The sequence below is a fragment of the Narcine bancroftii genome, chromosome 1, assembly GCF_036971445.1.
Source record: "Narcine bancroftii isolate sNarBan1 chromosome 1, sNarBan1.hap1, whole genome shotgun sequence".
Taxonomy (NCBI): domain Eukaryota; kingdom Metazoa; phylum Chordata; class Chondrichthyes; order Torpediniformes; family Narcinidae; genus Narcine; species Narcine bancroftii.
Window position 1 is genome coordinate 5,135,157 of NC_091469.1, and position 21,289 is coordinate 5,156,445.

General features: G+C 39.9%; 1 long non-coding RNA gene across 1 annotated transcript in view; it reads left to right on the top strand.

The window, feature by feature from the left end:
- The window catches only part of LOC138754792 (uncharacterized), a 186,578-nt gene that overhangs the window by 65,126 nt on the left and 100,163 nt on the right, over positions 1-21,289 (top strand). The window contains exon 3 of the long non-coding RNA XR_011351931.1: positions 17,164-18,970. This is a non-coding gene — a long non-coding RNA (uncharacterized lncRNA). The remainder of the gene's footprint in view (positions 1-17,163; positions 18,971-21,289) is intronic.

Consider the following 21,289-nt stretch of genomic DNA (forward strand, 5'->3'; position numbering starts at 1 on the left):
TTGTACTCTTGAAGTAGATCATGCATATGAAGTAGTCACTAATAAGTTCAATCCTGAATTTTGGAGAAAATTATTTAAACAGGGAATTGGGGATGTGGAATCGTTAAGCCAAATCACAATGAAACCTTTTAGTGTGAGATAAGTTCATTCAAAGGAGAAACAAATAAGATATGCTGATGGATTTTAATGAAGAGAGTTAGGAAGAGTGTGTATGTTATATTAATGATCACTATTCATTGATTGTGGATGTCTAAAAGTGTCAACAGTTGGATAATTTAGCGACACTCAGGTATTCAGCTCAAAGGTGAAATCTGTTCTTCGATCAAAGTGAAGGAAGGAACTTGATCCCAATGGGATTCATCACAATCAAAAGAAGAAGGAAGATGAACTTGAAGAGAAAATGTTGTAAATATTGTGAGTGCTTGAAAAAATATTGTCAAATAAGATTTTAAAAAGTTCCACAAGAGAAGAGTCTAAAGAGTCTTTCTTATTTGAATAGAGATACAGAATATTTAATATTCTTCTAAATCATAAAGCTGGAAGAAATTGTTGAAATGATGGAAGAAATATCCTGCTCCACTGCCTATGAAGTTTAATAGCCAAAAAAAAACACTAGAATGTTGAACTTTAACTCAAGGGGCCTGGCGTACAAAGGGGAAGAATTGCTACTATATTTATAATATCAGCACTTCCCACAAACCCAACATTAAAGGTAAATTGATTGGACATTCTTTTATTCTCAAGGCTGTTTGTGAGATATTGTTAGTGTAGAGTGCCTAATTATCACTCATTGCATCTCAATATTTAGGATTCTTGCTTTGCTTATATGCTGATCAGTTCTGTGATATGCAGTTGATTGTGAAGAGTGTTTAAAACATTGACACGGCAATCAATATATAAATGTAAGGTTTATTTATTTTCACATCTTTCCTAAGTTTCATCTGGTTTCCTGTCATTTATGTGTTTTCCACCAGGAGGTCAAGTGATATCAATCAGGAGCAGGAACTCCAGCGGATTTATTCGATAAAGAAGATTTCAAAACTTTATCCTGACCCCACCCCACCCACCATGGTAATATCTGAGTGAGATGAACCTGGGTCTACCTGGTTTAACTGATTCATTTCCACAATGGGCCAAATCTTTATCAGATGAGGCACTGGATTAATACCCACTGGCTCTATGATTGGATGGCAGACAGGAATGGTTGAAAAGTATGAATGGAAGAAAGATTCTGAAAGAATTGCAAAGCTTCTGTACATCATGAGACAACAAGATGAATACTTCAATTGACAAATGACCTTAGCTGTGGAGGACCAGATTTCAGGGACCTGATTGCTATCTAATGACTTGTGTTGGAATTTGAACAATTATTTGATTGGTGAGAATAGAATCCGGCTTGGTTTGCTCATCTACACAAATGAATAGGCTGTTAATCAGAAACCTGATTGAAAAGGGTCTCTAGCAGAGTAGATGGTGGAGCAGCAATGGCAAGAGTTTCTGGGAATAATTCAAAGAAATGCAGGATCAATTCATCCAAAAGAATCAAAGTCAGAATCAGAATTTATTGTTATGAACATGTCATGAAATTCATTGTTTTGCAGCACCTTGCAAAATAAATAAAAATAATGCAAGAAGAAGGAAAAGACAAAGTAAGGTAATAACTATGGTTCAGTGTTCATTCAGAAATCTGATGGAAGAAGGGAAGAAGCTGTCCTTGTGCCGTTGAGTGCTCATCTTCAAACTCCTGTACCTTTTTTCCAATGGTAGCAGAGTGAAGAAGGTATGGCCTTGGTGGTGGGGGTCCTTGAGGATAGAGACTACTTTCTTAAGACACTGCTTCTTGTAAGTGTCCTCGATGGAGTGAAGACTGTGGCCTGTGGTGTTGCAGACCAAATTAACAACCCTCAAGAGTTTTATCTTATCCTGAATGTTGGCACTTCCAGACCTGGCAGGGATGAAACTAACCAGAATGCTCTCCATGGTACACATTTAAAAGTTTCTAAAGGTCTTCGGTGACATACCGAATCTCCTCAAACTCCTTACAAAGTATAACCTGTGGTGAGCTTTCTTACTAATTGGATCAACATGGAGGCTCCAGGACAGATCCTCAGAGATTATGACACTCAGGAATTTGAAGTTCTTGACCCTCTCCACTGCTGACCCCTTGATGAGGACTGATTCATTTTCTCCTGATTTCCTCCTGAAGTCTACAATCATCTCCTTGGTTTTGCTAACATTGAGCACAAGGTTCTTGTTGTGATACCACTTAACTAGCTGATCTATCTTGTTCCTGTACACTTCCTCATTGCCATCTCTGATTTTGCCAACAACCATGGTGTCATCGGCAAATTTGTAAAGAGCATTTGAATTGTGCCCAGCCACACAGTCATGGGAGTAGAGTGAGTAGAGCAGTGGGCTAAGCCTGCATTCTTGAGGTGTGCCTTTATTGATCATCAGTGAGGAGGAGAGATTTCCAGGTTGTACTGACTGTGGTCTTCTAACAAGGAAGTCAAAGAGCCAGTTGCAGAGCCAGAGTTTGGAGCTTGTTGACTAGCACTGAGGGAATAATGGTGTTGAAGGCTAAGCTGTTATCAAGGGAGGGTAAAGAAACCATGGCTAACAAGGGAAGTCAAAGACAGGATACAAGCAAAAAATGGGTCTTGTAATTGTAAAAAATAGTGGAAAGCTGGAAGATAGGGTAGCTTTTTTAAAGCCAATAGAAGGCAACAAAAAAAGAAATTAGGGAAGAAAAGATGAAATGTGAAAGTAAGTGAGCGCACATTATGAAAGAGGACAACAAACTTATTTTAGATACAGTATACAACGAGTAAAAGAGTGGCAAGAATGAATGTTGGACTTCTGGAAAATAATGCTGTAGCCGTGGTACTTGGAACAGAGAAATGACAGATGAACTGAATAGGCATTTTGCATCAGTCTTTAAGACACTAATGACATGCCAGATATTTGATAGTTGGGGGCAGGAGTCAGGAATGGTTCCAAAGGATTGGAAAATTGCAAATGTCATCCAATCTTTAAGAAGGGAGAGAGGCAAAAAACAAAACAAAACAAAAAAATTATAGGCTAATTTCAGTGGTTGGCAAGATTCTAGAGTCCATCATTAAGAATGAGGTTTCAGAATACTTAATAGAACAAGATAAACTAGGCTGGTCAACATGGTTTCCTCCAGGAGAGATCTTGTCTGATAAATCTGTTGCAGTTCTTTGAGGAAGTAATGAGCAGGACAGACAAAGGAGAGTCAGTAGATATTGTTTTATTGGTCTTTCAAAATGACTTTGACAAGGTGCCCCACATGAGGCTGCTAAACAAGAGAGGAACCCATGATATCATGGGATAGAAGTGTTGCTGACTAGTAGAAGGAAAGGAGTGGGAATAAAGGAGGCCTATTCTGACTGATCCCATCAATGAGAGGGTTAACATACGAGGAGCTTTTGATGGTTCTGTGCTTGTACTTACTGGAGTTGAGAAGGGAAAGGGGGAAACTCATAAGAATATTCAATATATTGAAAGGGCTAGATAAAATGATGTGGAGAAGCTAGATAAAATGATGTAGGAGTCTAGAACAAGAGGGCTCAGCCTTAGAATAAAAGGACTTTTCTTTAGAACAAAGATGAGGAGATTTCTTCAGTCAGAATGTTGTGAATCTGTGGAATTTGTCACCACAAATGGTTATGGAGGTCAAATCATTGGGTATATTTAAAGTAGAGGTTGATAAATTCTTGATTAATAAGGGCATCAAAGCTTATGAGGAGAAGGCAGGGGACTGAGTCTGAAAGGAAAAATGCATCAGCCATGATTTATATGGGGGAGAAGACTTGATGGGATGAATGGCCAAATTCTGTTGAGCCATATAACCATATACAGCACAGAACAGGCCAGTTTGGCCCTACTAGTCCATGCCGGAACAAATCCCCACCCTCCTAGTCCCACTGACCAGCACCTGGTCCATACCCCTCCAATCCTATCCCCTCCATGTAATTATCCAGTCTTTCCTTAAATGTAACTAACGTCCTTGCTTCAACCACCTCTGCTGGAAGCTTATTCCATATCCCAGCCACCCTTTGCATGAAGAAATTTCCCCTCATGTTCCCCTTATAATTTTCCCCCTGCACTCTCAAACCATGGCCTCTGGTTTGAATATCCCCCACTCTTAATTGAAAAAGCCTATCCATGTTGACTCTCTCTGTCCCTTTTAAAATCTTGAACACCTCCATCAAATCCCCCCTCAATCTTCTATGCTCCAGAGAAAAAAGCCCCAGGCTGCTCAACCTTTCTCTGTAACTCAAACCCTGACATCCTGTCAACATTCTCGTGAAACTTCTCTGCACTCTCTCAATTTTGTTTATATCCTTCCTATAATTTGGTGACCAAAACTGCACACAGTATTCCAAACTTGGCCTCACCAATGCTTTGTACAATTTCATCATAACATCCCAACTCTTGAATTCAATACTCCGATTTATGAAGGCCAACATTCCAAATGCCTTCTTCACCACACCATCTACCTGAGTATCAACTTTGAGGGTACTATTTACCATAACTCCTAAATCCCTTTGTTGCTCTGCACTCCTCAATTGTCTACCATTCAATGTATATGACCTATTTAGATTTGCCTTTCCAAAATGCAACACTTCACACTTATCTGTATTAAATTCCATCAGCCATTTCTCAGTCCACTCCTCTAGCTTTCCTATATCTCTTTTTAAGCTATGGTAATCTTCCTCACTGTCCACAATACCACAAATCTTTGTATCATCCTTGAAGAAGGGTTTAGGTCTGAAATGTCAGTTGTGTATCTTTGCCACCTATGAACTCTGCAAGTCCTACTGAGTTCCTCCAGCATTTTTGTGTTACCACTATCTTACATGCTGCACATTCTGAGATGGTACCCTGAGAAACATTTGATTAGGGATATTGGATGACACACCATTGTGCTACTGAAGAAAAACATTGTAAACATCTGTGCACATGCACAAATAACGAGTTTCCATTAAAATTGTACCTTCCATCATCTTGATTGAGAATTTATGGACAACAAGAAGGCTTTTGCAGAAGATGGGCTATTTATTTATGACTATCAATGCAGTCATCAAGGTGGAATTCAAGAGAAGCTCTTCCTGTGTGAGTAGTATGTGTGAGCTGGAGCAACCTCTTACATGCTCTTGTTTTTGATCCATCTGCTGTCTTGAGATGCCTTCTCCCTTCAGGACCTCGATGACATGAACTCTTATGCACCAGGCCTCCTTCTAAGTCATCCATTTTCTATGATATGAAGAAAGAATCCTGGATTTCTGGATTTCCTTAAAAAGGAAGAAAGAAAAAACAACCTTCATATAGTGCTTTTCACATCCTTCAAGACATTGCATTGGATTTTACAGCTGATGAGATTCATTTTGAACTATAGTCATTATTGAAATGTATAAAAGAATATAGGAAGCTATGTGCACATATCAAGCATCCTTAAAATAACCATTAATAATTATTGAGTGGAATGTTTTTAGTAATGATAATGGTGGGGTGAATATCAATTGGCTGGGATTCTGGGCATAATTCCTAACTTTTTCTGGAACTAGCCTTGGGCTATTTGATATATGTAACTCATCAGGAAGTAGATAAAGCCTTGATTTCTTACGTTATCCAAAAGGCAGCGCCAAAATGATACAGCAATTCCTTGGTACACACAAGCACCAACTGGCCATAAATTCAGATTTCAATTCACAAGGTTTTGGTTTAGAGGTGAGAGTGTTACAAGATGAGTCACAGCTGACATTAAACTACATCATTCCAGCAGCTGACTGGGCAACAAAATTCATGTGCATGATGTGGTTGCCCTGATTGAAATGAAGATGAACTTCACAAAAATGTCATCCTTGTCTGATCTACATGGTCACATTAATTTCAAACCTTTGAAAGTAAAAATTCATGTTGTGACTAGCTGAACATCCAGAACTGAAAGAAATGGCTTTTTCAGGAATATACCATGGCTATACTTGGTGAAAGTACCTGTGCAGACCTGATTAAGCAACTTTCGAATTACTTTATGCCATGAAAACCTGAACAGTTCTTGCTTTCAGAAGGGTGGGTTGCATTGTGGGATTGTCATTCGTGGTTTTCTTTGCTTCGGCAGACCACAGGAACTAGCTGATTGATGGCAGGAGCACTTAGATCTATATATTCAAAAAGGGAAAAAGGTAGAGGCAGAAACTGTCCAATACCAGTGCAACCTGATGATACAAGCTGTCTCTGCAGCTCCTTTCATTTCATCAAAAAATTAAATGGGTAATTCCCATTGGAAAACCCATAGGCTTATATTGACATTGGCAGGAAGTTGGTAAATGGCAACCATAGAGCAAAATTAACAGACATTGTCAAAACCATTGACACCAGTGAAAGATTAAACCAATTCATGAGAAATGAGTTTACAATGAATGTATATGCTTTAATTAGAGTTGCACATAACTTATAGCATTTATCAGTATTGATTGTCCCAGTGAAAGGAACGGACGCCAGTGTACAGCTGAGTGCTATCCACTTGAAAATTGTCCTACAAACAGAAGTAGTTAATAATAAATTGACATTACAGATTTTCATCATGAGTATTTATAGGAACAAAACATTTGCATTTATATAGCAGTTTTACCATTGTCAAGATAATCAAAGATGCTTTATTGCTAATAAATTACATATACAGTGCAATCTCTGTTATAATGTGAAAAATATGGCAGCCAATCTGTGCACCAGTTTCTGTAATAATGTGATAATCTTTATCCTAATTATGTTAGTTGAATGATAAATATTCATCAGAATACTGGGATGAACTCTGCCTTTCTCGAAGATGGCGACTGAAGTTCTTTCACATTTACCTGAGAAGAGTTCACATTATTACATACTTGTAAGCTCACACAAGACAAAAGAACATAAGAGATAGAAGCAGAAATATTCAGCCCTTTGAGTCTGCCCCACCATTCAATCATTAGTTGATCCATTTTCCCACTCAACCCTACTGCCTGGACTTCTTCCAATAACCTTTGATGCCCTGGCTCAAGAACCTATCAATCTCTGCTTTAAATACACCCAATAAGCTGGTCTCCACAACCATTAAGGCAACAAATTCGACAGATTTATCACTCTCTGCTGAAGAAATTTCTATGCATTTCTGTTCTTAGTGGACGTCCTTCAATGCTGACATTGTGCCTTCTTGTCCTAGACTCTCCCACCATGGGATACCACCTTTCTATATCTACTCTGTCCATGCCTTTCAATATTCAAAATGTTTCAAAGAGATCCCCCTCATTTTCCTAAATTCCATTGTATACAGGCCAAGAGCTGTCAAACGTGTTTAGCACAATGCTGTTACAGTGCCAGCAATTGACACTGGGGTTTGAATCCTGCACTGCCTGTAAGGAGTTTGCATGTTCTCCCCATGCCTGCATGGGTTTTTCCTGGGGGCTCTAGATTCTTCCAACTGTTCAAAAACATATCGGGGGTTGTAGATCAATTGGGTGTAATTGGAATCATGGGCTGAAAGGGCCTGTTTCCAGGCTTTATGCCTAATTAAAAAAATATATATGATAACCCTTTCATTCCTGGAATCATCCTAGTGAACCTCCTTTGAACATTCTCCAATTTCAGCTCATTGTTTCTTAAATGAGGATCCCAAAACTGCTCACATTACTCCAAGGGAGATCTCTCCAGTGCCTTACAAAGTTTTAAAATCACATCCTTCCTCTTATATTTGATTCATCTCAAAATGATTGCCAGCACTGAATTTGCCTTCTTTGCCACTATCTCAACATGCAAGTTTCCCTTCAGCCTATCCTGCACTGGAACTCCCAGTGCATGAGTGGAGAGCACTAAATATGCATCTGCATATTTTCAATTTTCTCCCCATTTATTTTTTCTACCAAAGTGCATGACCGTACACTTTCCAACATTATATTTAATTTGCCACTTCTCTTCCCATTCTGCTAATCTGTCTAAGTCCTTCTCCAGCCTCCATGTTTCCTTTACACTACATGCTTCACCATCTACCTTCGTATCATCTGCAAACTTGGCCACAAAGCCCTTCAATCCAAAATCCAAATTATTAAAATATAACATTAAAAGAAGTGGCCCCAACACCAGCCCCTGTGGAACCACCAGCAACCCTGGCAGCCAATCAGAATATGATCCTTGATTTCCATCTCTCTGCTTCCTGATAATCAGCTAATGCTCTACCCATGCTAGTATGTTTCCTGTTATATCATGGGCTGTTATCTTGTTAAGTAGCCTCATGTGTGGCACCTTGTCGAATGCCTTCTGAAAATCCAAATACACAATATTTACTGCATCTCCCTTATCCAGCCTGCTTCTCACCTCCTCAAGCAAGATTTTCCCTTAAGGAAACCATGCTGGCTTTGGCCTATCCTATCATGTGCCTCCAACTATTCCATAACCTCATCCTTTACAACCAACTCCAACATCTTTCCAATCACTGACATCAGGCTAACTGGCCTATAATTTACTTTCTGCTGCCTCTCTCCTTTCTCGAATAGCGGGGTGACCTGCTATTTTCCAAGTATCCAGGACTATATCAGAATCTATTGATTCCTGAAAGATCATTGCCAATGCCTCCACAATCTCTACTTCTGCCTCTTTCAGGATCCGAGAATGCAATCCATCTGGTCTGGGAGACATATCCACCCTTAGACCATTCAGCTTTGTCAAGTCAAGTTTATTGTCATCTAATTGCACAAGGACAACTCAATGAAACAGCGTTCTCCGGTCCTCAGTGCAAAACATGCAGACATAACACACATACAGACATATGCAGGACAATTATTCATATATACAAATAAATAAATATTGCTTCATGACTTTGAGAGTCTCAGATGGTTAGTATGACTAGTTCCTTTGGTCATTCAGTATTCTCAGTATCTGTGAGAAGAAGCTGTTCCTCAGCCTGGTGGTGTTATCTCTGATACTCCTGTATCTCTATCCCAATGGGAGAAACTGAAAGATGCTGTGTACTGGGTGGAAATGGTCCTCAATAATTTTGCACGCACACTTCAGACAACGATCCTGGTAAATCACAACCATTGAGGGGGGGGGGGAGGGTGTGTCTCCAGTGATCCTCTCTGCCACTCTTATGGTCCTGTGGATTTACCTCCAATCCATTTCTCTACAGTAACTGTACCACTCTGATGTAGCCAGCTAGGGTGCTCTCAATAGAGCTCCCGTAGAAGTTTGACATGATAGTGGCCAGTAGCCTTGCCTGCTTCAGTCTTCTACAGAAGTACAGTCGCTGTTAAGCCTTCCTGACAAGTGAGAAGATGTTGTGTGCCCACGATAGGTCATTAGTTTAGTGAACTCCAAGGCACTTAGTGCTCTCCACTCATGCCATTACAGAGTTGTTGATGTGCAGTGGAGGATGGTTGTTCCTGGTTATCTCCTTTGATTTGTCCATGTTGTCCACTTTCTGAGCACCTTCTCCCTTGAAATAGTAACTGCACTCTGCTAGTGTCTTCCACAGTGAATGCACAATACTTATTTAGTTCTCTGCCATCTCCTTGTCTCCCATTATTATTTCTCTGGTGTCATTTTCTGGTGATATTATATCTATGCTTACCTCTCCTTAATCTTTATATACTTGAAGAATCTTTTTGATTCCTCTTTGATATTATTTTCATACTTCTTTCCCCTCCTTATGAGTTTTTAGTCACCTTCTGTAAGTTTTTAAAAACTTCCCAATCCTCTATATTCCCACTAATTTTTGCTTCCTTGTTTGCCCTCTCTTCTGCTTTCACATTGATTTTGACTTCCCTTGTCAGCCACAGTTGTGACATTTTTTCTATTCGAATATTTCCTCTTTTTTGATCCTGCACCTTCCCCATTTCTTGCAAAAACTGCACCCATTGTTGCTTTGCACCCATCTGCACCCAACTGCACCCATTGTTGCTCTGCACCCATCTGCACCCAACTGCACTCATTGTTGCTCTGCACCCATCTGCACTCATTGTTGCTCTGTTGCCTTCCCTACTAGTGCCCCCTTCTAATCTATTTTGGCCAGTTCCTCTCTTACGACAATGTAACTTCCTTTACTCCACTGAAATACTGACACATCTGACTTTATTTTCTCCTTGTTAAATTTCAAATTGAATTCAATCATATTGTGATCACTGCTCATCAACAAGCTGCTCTAAAAAGGCATCTTGTAGGCTTTTTACAAAATCTCTTTCAAGATCCAGTCCCAACCTGGTTTTCCCAAACTTCTTGCATGTTAAAATCCCCATGACTACCATAACATTTCCCTTCTGACACCCCTTTCTATCTGCAGTTGCAAATTGTTGTCCACATCCCAGCTACTGCTTGGAGTCTATATATAAAACAGCCAACAGTGTCTTCTAACCTTTGCCATTTCTTAACTCAACCCACAATGATTCTATATCTTCTAATCCTGTGTCACCTCTTTCTAATGATTTAATGTTACTCCTTACTAACAGAGCCACACCACCCCCACTGCTTAACTCCCTAACCTTTCACTGCACTGTGTATCCTGGGACATTCAGTTCCCAATGACATCCATCCTATAGCATCAACTCCGTGATGGGCACTACATCATACTTGACAATCTGTAGCTATGGTACAATGTCATCCACTTTATTTCTTATTCTTTGTGAATAAATACAAAACCTTTACCCTTTATTTCTTGCATTTGACTCTGTGTCTCTGTTCCATTGCAAATCCCCATGGCTACAACTTTGCCCTATCTGCCTGTCCTTCCATACTAACTCCCTACCAGCTATCCCTACTTATATGCCAACCACCTCTCCCTGCTTCTTCATTTTGGTTCTCACCCCTCTGCGAATCTAGTTTAAATCTTCACCTCACCCCCCCCCACCCCCCACCAAAGTATTAGCAAACCTCCCTGCCAGGCTATTGGTTCCCCTTGATTTTAAATGCAACCATCTCATTTGTGCAGGTCACCCCCTATCCCAGAAAAGGTTCCAATGATCCAAGAACATGAAACCATGCCCCTTGCACCCTCTCCTCAGCTACATGTTTGTTTGCACTATCTTCCTGTTCTGACCTTCCCTAGTGTAGAGCTCATCGAAAGAACCAAAGACTTGTTGATCCAAACCAAGGCTTTTATTAGCAAAAGACAGGAGGTCTTCACAGGTGGCCGACCAGTCTGGAATGATCCGACCTGGCTAGGGACACAACCCTTTAAGGCCCAGCTAAGCTCTCAGCCAATCGGTGTAAGCACAGTCATTACATACTCTAGATACTGTAACTATATACATTGGTGATAGGTCTGTACTATCACACCTAGTTTGTGGCACTGAGATAGTACAGCAATCCCAAAGTGATTCTTTCAGACAATGTGTTCTAGATTGGGGCTTGAAGCATTCTTACAGTAAGATGAGTGGTACTCCCTAAACCACCAAATTGGAGATTACTAGCTTCATTGTCTAGGCTCACATGTAAAAAGTATTCAAAATAAGTTACAAAAAACAAGGAGCAACCAAAAGAATAACTGCTTTGAGGATAGTGATGGGGAAAGGGAGATCACTGAGATCGTTGAAGCAATTCATTGATGTCAGGTTCAAAGATTCATAAAATGTATCTCTTAGTACCTTGTTATACATCTTGAGGATACACATTGTAGGACAAGAGTAAAGTTATCTTTTCTTTTATTGAAAATTTTAACCTAACCTCTCCGATAGGAATTACACAAGAATGCCACGCTGGCATTCATGTAAATTTGAAATGAGGTGAGCTATTGTGAAATGAACTCTCAATTTGCTATATTGGCATCAATTGCATTCAATATCATGGAATGGTCCAGCTCATTTCACAGAAATTTAAATCAAATTAAATATGATAACAACAAATAACCAAACAGTTGTTCAGAAAGGAGTTTTCAGGATGACTTTAAAGGAAGAAGTCTTAGTGTGTAGGGCATTGTCAGCAGATCTATCAGTATTTCAGTTTAGGGATGATCAAGTAACAAAAATGGCATGGTGGAGAGACATATGTATGGATTGTAGGACTGGAAGAGATTACGGCACTAAGGAGGAGTGTTTTGGAATAATCAATTGTACAGATAATAAAAGTTTGGAAAGGGGTTTTAAACAAAAATGAACCGAGGAAAGGGCAGAATATCTGGAGGTGAGGTAAAGTTGAAAGCTTGGCTGTAATGTTCAAGGTTTTGTGGTTGGTTCAAGGTCTGAAGTGCAGAGAAATCAGGCTGACGTTATGCTTAGATTTTAAAGGAAAGTCAATTCAAGAAGAAGGAACAACAATGCAGATAAATTCATGAAAAGAGAAGTAGAGCAGATGATTATTGAAATGTATGTTTTACTATGATGTATTCGTGCCATCTTTGGCTTAGTGATGACTCTTACCTTTGAATTGAAGGCCACTCTAGGATCTAAGCACATCATCTAAATTATGTGCTGAGATATTTTAGTGCCATTTGGATGGAGAAATGCAACAGGAAGTGCTCTTTACCCCTGAGCTGTTAAATAAATATCCAGGCTGTATTTTCAAATTAATATAAAAATTATCCCATAGTTCAAGAAAGGCTGGGGAATTGTTCTGCGTTATTCTTATCCCTAAACTACAAGCAGAAACATTCAAAAGAAAATGTGTCCTTATCTGTTATTTTTATTCATATTTTATCTTCTTCTAAAGCAATCCCTCATGATCAAGAATGATTACCTCCGCTGAAATTTTGTAAATTCTGAGGGGCAACTGAATTAGTGTCAGCAGAACTGCAGACTCCTTCACATTTAGGGCAAGGGATGGCTGATGGAGTGAGTGGCTATTTTGTTAGTCTGCTCCTCCAATTGTTTTCACAGGGAATCTGTACAGTCCTGATATTTGGCTGAAAATGTTTAGTTCTATTCTGAATACATGTTCTCCACTTTGAGCAATATCATGGGCAAGAGAGGCCAAAATTTTCTGCCTCTATCCCTTTCATAATTTTATATGTTTCTTTAAGATCTCCTCTCATTCTTCTGAATTCAAATGAGTATAATCCCAGGTGATTTAGTCTCTCCTCATAAGATCAACCCCCTCATCTCCAGGATCAACCTGGTGAACCTCCTCTGGACTGCCTCCAAGGCCAGTATATCCTTCCTCAAGTATGGAGACCAGAACTGCACACAGTACTCTAGGAGTGGCCTCACCAGTACCTTGTTGCAGCATGACCTCCCTGCTCTTGAATTCAATTCTTCTAGTGATGAAGGCCAACATTCCATTTGCCTTCTTAATTACCTGTTGTATCTGCAACCCATCTTTTTGTGATTCATGCACAAGTACTCCCAAGTCCTTCTGCACTACAGCATGCTGAAGTTTATCACCATTTAAATAATAATCTGCTCTTCTATTTTTCCTACCAAAGTGGATGACCTTGCATTTACTAACGTTGTGCTCCATCTGCCAGACCTTTGTCCACCCACCTTATTTAACTATATCCTTCTACACTCTGTCCCCTCTTCCAAATTATCAAAGTAAATGGTGAACCGCTGTGGGGCTAGCACTGACCTCTGTGGCACCGTACTTACCACTGTCTGCCAATCAGAAAAACACCCATTTATCCTGACTCTCTGCCTTTGGTCAGTTAACCAATCCTCAATCCATGCCAATATATATCCCCCGACTCTATTCATCTGTATCATATTGATAAGTCTCTTGTGTGGCACCTTATCAAATGCCTTCTGGAAATCCAAATATACAACATCAACCTTTACCCCTCTATCTACTGCACCCATTATATCCTCAAAGAACTTCAGCAAGTTTGTCAAACAAGACCTGCCCTTTCTGAATCCATGCTGCTTCTGCCTGATAGAATCCCTTTGTTCTAAATGTCTCCGTATTTCATCCTATTGACAGTTTCAAGCATTTTCCTGACTACAGACATTAAGCTAACTGGCCGATAGTTACCCGTCTTCTGCCTACATCCCTTTTTAAAAAGTGGCGTGACATTAGCTATCTTCCAATCTTCTGGGACCTGCCTAGAATCCAGAGAATTTTGGTAAATGACTACCAAAGCATTGACTCTAACTCCCGCCATTTCCCTCAGTACCCTGGGATGCATCCCATCAGGACCAGGGGATTTGTCCTCTTTCAGTCCCATTAGTTTGTTCAACACTATCGCTTTTGTAACAATTATTTTATTGAGGCCCTCACTTCCCTCTGTATCCCTATCACCACTCTTTGGCATGCTGGACATTTCTTTCACCATAAAGATAGACACAAAATATTTGTTCAATGCCTCAGCCATTTCTTAATTTCTCAATATCAATCTCTCTTTCTCATCTTCTGCTTGGAGATTGAGGAAATTCCAGTCTGGTCTAGGAAATTCCTTTGGTAAAGATAATTAAAAGCTTGAATGTGTATGAAATCAACAGCAACAAACCAGCAGCCATAGATATAGGGGGATTTTTTGGCCTCTCTGAGAATTTGAAAAAGGTTTAAAAAGCACGAGTTGGTGACTATTGCCAACACGTTGGCAATTGCTTCAGTAAAACCACAAATGAAAAAGGTGGATTGTGAGGAAATTGGCCACAAAATCAATGGTCTTTTATGTTACAGAGGGTAATTAAAGGGAAAGCTTAACAAACATGTTGAATCTTATCATGGCCAAAGAGGACGTTGAATTCCAACATGGTCAAAAGGGGACTTGTTAAATCCCATTATGTTCAAAAGGGGACTTTTTGAATCCCATCCTGGCCAAAGGAAAAGTCACTTCTGAAGGTAATTGTTGAACCCTACCGTGGCTAAAAAGAAAAGGACTGTGTTGGCCCATTGCCCAAAACCAAAGCTGGCTATCAGTATTTGTTGACCCTTGTGTGTGCAGCCACAAGGTTTACGGTGGCCATTCCTCTGAGAAACATTAAAGCAAAGGCAATTGTAAAGGCTTTGTTAAAGTTTTTCACCTTGGTTGGCCTGCCTAGAAAAATTCTGTCAGATCAATGGAATAATTTTCTATCAGGCTTATTCCACCAAGTGGTTTATGAATTGAGAGTTAAACAGATTGTATCTTCTGTATACCATCCAGCGAGTCAAGGGGCCTTGGAGAGGTTCCATTCAACCTTGAAAAACGTGATGAGAACTTGTTGTTTTGAGAATGAAAAGGATTGGGATAAATGGGTTAATTTGTTTTTATTTGCAGTGAGGGAGTCTATCATATGGTTTTAGTCCATTCAAGTTGGTTTTTGGATATGAGGTGAGAGGTCTTTTAATGTTATTAAAGGAACAGTGGGTTAATAATGATGTGCATTTAAATTTGTTGGATTATGTCTTTATATTTAAGGTTCATTTCCTTAAACCTTGTGAAATGGGAAAGGAGAATTTAAAGGCCATTCATCAGAAAAGGAAGGTTTGGTATGAATGCAAGACAAAGATCAGAAATTTTAAACCTGGTGACAAAGTGTTGGTTCTGTTTCCTACATGTTCAAGTCCTCTTAGGGCTAGGTTTTCAGGGCCATATAAAGTTGAGTCTAAAATTAGTGAGGTCACTTATGTTATTGAAACACCTAATTGCAGATGAGAAACTCAGGTCTGTAGGGTAAATATGATAAAGCCATATTTTGAGCAGATGCCTCACAGAGAGAATAAATTTTCTCCAGAGGTGATGGTTATCGACCAGGATAATAAGGAGGTAAATAAAAATAGTTTCAGAGAAGGTTGTGGGACACAAAAATTGATAAGCTGGAGGTTGGAAAATTCTGTGGTTTTGCAAGACCTGGAAACAAAGTTAACTCATCTCCAAACTTCAGAAAGGAAATAGTTACTTTTAAAATTTGAGAATTTATTTGCAGATGTAGCTCAGAAAATTTCCCTAACTTACCATGATGTTGATGTAGGTGATGCTAGACCTATTAAACATCTTCCCTATGGGATGAATATGGAAAAGTGCAGACTAGTAGATCAGGAAATTGACTACATGTTGAAGAACGGTATCATTAGAAAGTCTGCTTCAATTAGAGTTCACCTTGTGTTTTCGTGCCTAAGCCAGATAGAAATATTAGGTTTTGTACTGACTATAGGAAGGTAAATGCTGTGACAAAGAGATGCTTACCCTATTCCTAGAGTGGATGCTTGCATAGAAAAAAGGTGGGGAAGGCAAAATTCCTTACTAAAATTGACTTGTTGAAAGATTTCTGAGGTGTTCCTTTAACAGATGGGGGTAAAGAGATTTCTGCATTTGTAACAACTTCTGGGCTGCATGAGTACAATGTCATGCCCTTTGTTATGAAGAATGCTCCAGAGACATTTCAAAGAATTATTAATTCTGTAATCCAGGGGTTGAAGTAACAGGTATTAACATTGATGATTTAGTTCTCAGTAGTGACATGTAGGAAGAGCATATCCTTGAGTTGTAAGAATTGTTTAATCGATTTTTAAAAGCAAATCTCAGATTTTAAGTAAACATGAGTTTGGTCATTTGACTGTTTTCTTATCTGGGTTATGTCGTAGGACAGGGGCAGTTAGTGCCATTTAAGGCAAAGATTTTGACTGTGTTCCCTGTTCCAATGTAAATGTTCCTGGGAATGATTGGCTACTATTACACTCCCTCTAATAAAACTGTTTAAGAAAGGAAAAAATTTGTCTGGTTAAAATGTTGTCAAGAAGCAAGGCCACCAACCTGTGCTTAAGTCACCTGACTTAGATAAACTATATTCTTTAGCCGTGGATGCCATTGATGAAGCTGTGGGTGCGATGTTGTTACAGAAGAAGAATGATAATATTATTGATGATTCTGTATCCTACTTCTCGAAGAAATTTAATGATCATCAGAAGAATTATTCGACCATAGAGAAGGAAGTGTTAGCTCTTGTGTTGGCTCTATAACATTTTGATGTTTACATTTGTACAGCTCAAAAAAACCTCATGGTGTACACTGATCATAATCCATTGTTTTTTTGTGTAAAATGAAGAATAAGAACAGAGGCTTGTTAAATTAGAGTTTGATTTTACAACAGCATGATTTGATGATAATACCCTTTAAGGGAAAGGATAATGTGATTGTTGATTGTCTTTCTAGATGCTAAATTTTGTAAATGAAATTAGTTACTGTGTGTGCTTGTCGATGAACACAATATTTTGTTTTATATTGTAACACCTCAATTAATTACTAACATTTTGTTCTTGCAGACCAACATTTTCTTTGAGGGTGTGAGATGTTATGGACCATAGACTGAGGACTGTCATCATTGCAGGATGGAATTCTGCTGGGAACTCTATGTGACTTGTGGTGCAGCTGGGTCGAGCTGTGCAGACAGAGAGAGAACGGAACGTTCAGAATGACAGTTGGAGCAACAGTTGAAATGGCAGTTGGAGCAGCAGAAATGCAGTTGGAGTGGTGGAGACCAACTGGAGAGCTGAGTGAAAGGCAAATGTAGGGTTAATGAAGGGTTAAAAACCACAAATTGAGAACCAAATTGAGAACCAAAGGAAGTCATCTAAGGAAGCCTTGCTTGAAGAACTGAAAGAACTGAATTTGAACATTGAGTTTTGAGATGGAATTCTGTGGACTGTGTTTTTGGACTGACTTACTGACTGACCTGAGGTTTTGGGGGAGGGGGTGGATTTTTCTCCTTGATCATTGGGCACAGACTGTAATGGTCTGGGTTTTATTTTCCATACATACTGTTTATAAAGATATGAGATCTGCATATTTGTAATAGATACATATAATGGCGTGAATTGGGGTTAAGACATTATATTACATTAACAATGAAGACGCTGTTTACATCCGGTACCGCACGGATGGCAGTCTCTTCCATCTGAGGCGCCTGCAAGCTCACACCAAGACACAAGAGCAACTCTTTGCAGACGATGCCGCTTTAGTTGCCCATTCAGAGCCAGCTCTTCAGCGCTTGACGTCCTGTTTTGCGGAAACTGCCAAAATGTTTGGCCTGGAAGTCAGCCTGAAGAAAACTGAGGTCCTCCATCAGCCAGCTCCCCACCATGACTACCAGCCCCACCCCCCCCCCACATCTCCATCGGGCACAGAAAACTCAAAACGGTCAACCAGTTTACCTATCTCGGCTGCACCATTTCATCGGATGCAAGGATCGACAACGAGATAGACAACAGACTCGCCAAGGCAAATAGCACCTTTGGAAGACTACACAAAAGAGTCTGGAAAAACAACCAACTGAAAAACCTCACAAAGATTAGCGGATACAGAACCGTTGTCATACCCACACTCCTGTTCGGCTCCGAATCATGGGTCCTCTACCGACATCACCTACGGCTCCTAGAACGCTTCCACCAGCGTTGTCTCCGCTCCATCCTCAACATTCATTCGAGCGATTTCATCCCTAACATCGAAGTACTCGAGATGGCAGAGGCCGACAGCATCGAATCCACGCTGCTGAAGATCCAACTGTGCTGGGTAGGTCACGTCTCCAGAATGGAGGACCATCGCCTTCCCAAGATCGTGTTATATGGCGAGCTCTCCACTGGCCACCGTGACAGAGGTGCACCAAAGAAGAGGTACAAGGACTGCCTAAAGAAATCTCTTGGTGCCTGCCAAATTGACCACCGCCAGTGGGCTGATATCGCCTCAAACCGTGCATCTTGGCGCCTCACAGTTCGGCGGGCAGCAACTTCCTTTGAAGAAGACTGCAGAGCCCACCTCACTGACAAAAGACAAAGGAGGAAAAACCCAACACCCAACCCCAACCAACCAATTTTCCCTTGCAACCGCTGCAACCGTGCCTGCCTGTCCCGCATCGGACTTGTCAGCCATAAACGAGCCTGCAACTGTTGTGGCTGACCTCGGTCTGGGGTCACCTGTCATAGGTTGAACAGCTACCTGTTAGTTCTGAAGATTCACCCCACTCCCATAGGATGCTTGTGGAGGTGAGGTGTAATACAGCAGCAGGAAAGACTGAGGAAAAAAAGTGGGACAATACTGCCCCATTTTCATCGGGAATGGACCTGTTGCAGACAGGTTGGTCAATATCATTGCTTGCATGCTGTTGTGGCTAATGTCTCCTCATTTCAGGAATTATTCTTTGTTTATGAAATATTCACTTGATAAAAAGGATGGCTTTTTTAAAAAAAATCCATATTTTCTTTTTATAAAATTCATCCCATAACCTAATGCAGTGTTAAAATCATGGAGAAGAATTTTGTAAATTCATGATGTGCATTTATATAAGAATTATGCCAATTATAACCTGAAAGACTGAATTTGTAGAGGCCACCAATCTGAAAGAAACATAGAAAATGCTGGAAACACTCAGCAGGTCAGGCAGGGTGGAAAGGGAAGTGGTTAATGTTTCAGGTTGAAGACCCTTCACCAGAACTGGGAAAGAGAGAAAAAAACAATTTTAGGGAGTAAAGAAGGTGGGGGAAGGGATTGGTAGAGCAAAAGGAACAATAAAACTGCAGGATTTTCAATGCTCACTGTTTTTTTAATTTTCATCTACTGGAGAAAGAACTAAACGTTTCAAGTCAATAAAGTAAAAAGTTACATGTTGAAACAAAAAACAAATCCAATTATAATGTAAAAACAAAAATCGCACAGGCTGGAAATTTGAAAGGAGTAGAGAAAATGCTGGTAATACTCAGCAGGTCAGACTGTAAGTGGAAAGAAAAGCAATGAATGTGTCAGGTCAGTGAAATACAAAGAGAGAAAAATTGCCAGAACTCTGTTCTCTATCTTGCAGATTCAGAATCTCCATTTTATTCTAAACATTCCTATTGTTCTATCTGTTTCCCCCTCCCCTTCCACTCCTGCCTCTTAACAGCTTAACAGCTTGTCCTTGTTTTCTTATTTTTATTAGTTCTTCTGAAAAGTCATTGACCTGAAATTTTAAGCTGTTTCTTGTTCCACAGATGCTGCCTGGCTTGATGAATATTTACATTTTCTGTTCTTATCCCAATCATATTTTCTCTCCTGAATTATTTAAACATGATGAGGAAGACTGCCTTTGTGTTCCTAACAATTTTCTACACCACTTCTTAAAAATAAACTCTTATCTTCATCTCACGCAGCACTGAGGAGATTTGCCCCATTCACCCAAAAGCTAATTAGAGGAAGGGGGGTGGGGGGGGGGGGGAAACAACAGTACCTTATTTTATTGAACTTATCTTCCAGCACTGACAATTATTTGTAAAAAGTCGTCATAAAACACAACACCAGTAAAATTCAGTAGAGGAGGATGAAAAAGGAGAAAGAAAATTGGGAAAGTTAGAAAGCTCAGAAAATAGGACCTAAGGTACAGAAATCAATTGGCCAGGAAGATTGATAAGCAGAGAATACAGATTTAAAATAATGACCAGAAGGAAACTGGGGGAAATTAGCAACTGGAACACTGTCTAATGGAATGTTAATGGGGATATATGTTTACATGGCTAAGGGAAAAGAGCTGGGGGACTGCAACGGTTGGAAAGCTCTTTCAGACAGGAAAAGCTGAATTGTGTTCTTAGATTCCAGAGGAGGAGAAAAATTAACTTGATAATGTTAATTGGTGCCATTTCACATTTCAAAAATCAGTGTAATATTCTAGAATGAATATCAGAAAAATTGAGAGTCGAAGAAGATTACTGTCTCTCCCCTCTTCTCTATTTTTGTAGAGTTGCATTATTTGGATAATTCGAACTATCATACACAGTGTTGCTGATGTTCTATATGTTAAACCATCTTCTTCTGTAGTTTGGCTCATCTGAATTGCAGAAACATTCTTGCAAAATATTTTAACCAGCATAATAGCTGCTTATTCTTCAGGGTGGCAAATAAGGAGTTAATAGTTCTTGACATTTATTGTGGAGGAGACTGACTCATAGATGCATTAGTCTCAGCCCACCACTGCTGCCTGCTTCCCCACTGAACACACAGCATTCACAGCACTTTCAATCACCACAGCTCAGCTGCTGAACAATAGCACCATTCAGCAAATTTGCTGTTAGTTGGAGCCCAATGTCGGAGTTGAGTTAAACTACAGGCATTCAGCTGCCAGAGACGCAGCCCCAGTACTTTAGTAAGCCCAGCTATCATTCCCAAACCTGCCTACAGCTAACATGTGCAAATTTACACAAGGGCATAAGCAGGAAAAGAATTATGAAAACGAGTGGCACAATAACAAAGTACAGAAATATTTCTCAGATGTGCTCAGCAAATGCCTTGATCGATTAAAGCATTCTTAGCATGTAACTGAGCCACATACTCTGTTGTGATCTTTTATTAGCTGAAGGTGGTAACTGAGGCAATACAACAGGCCCAGTGCCCTCAACTAGGGTGAGAAAAGATCAAACATCCTACCCA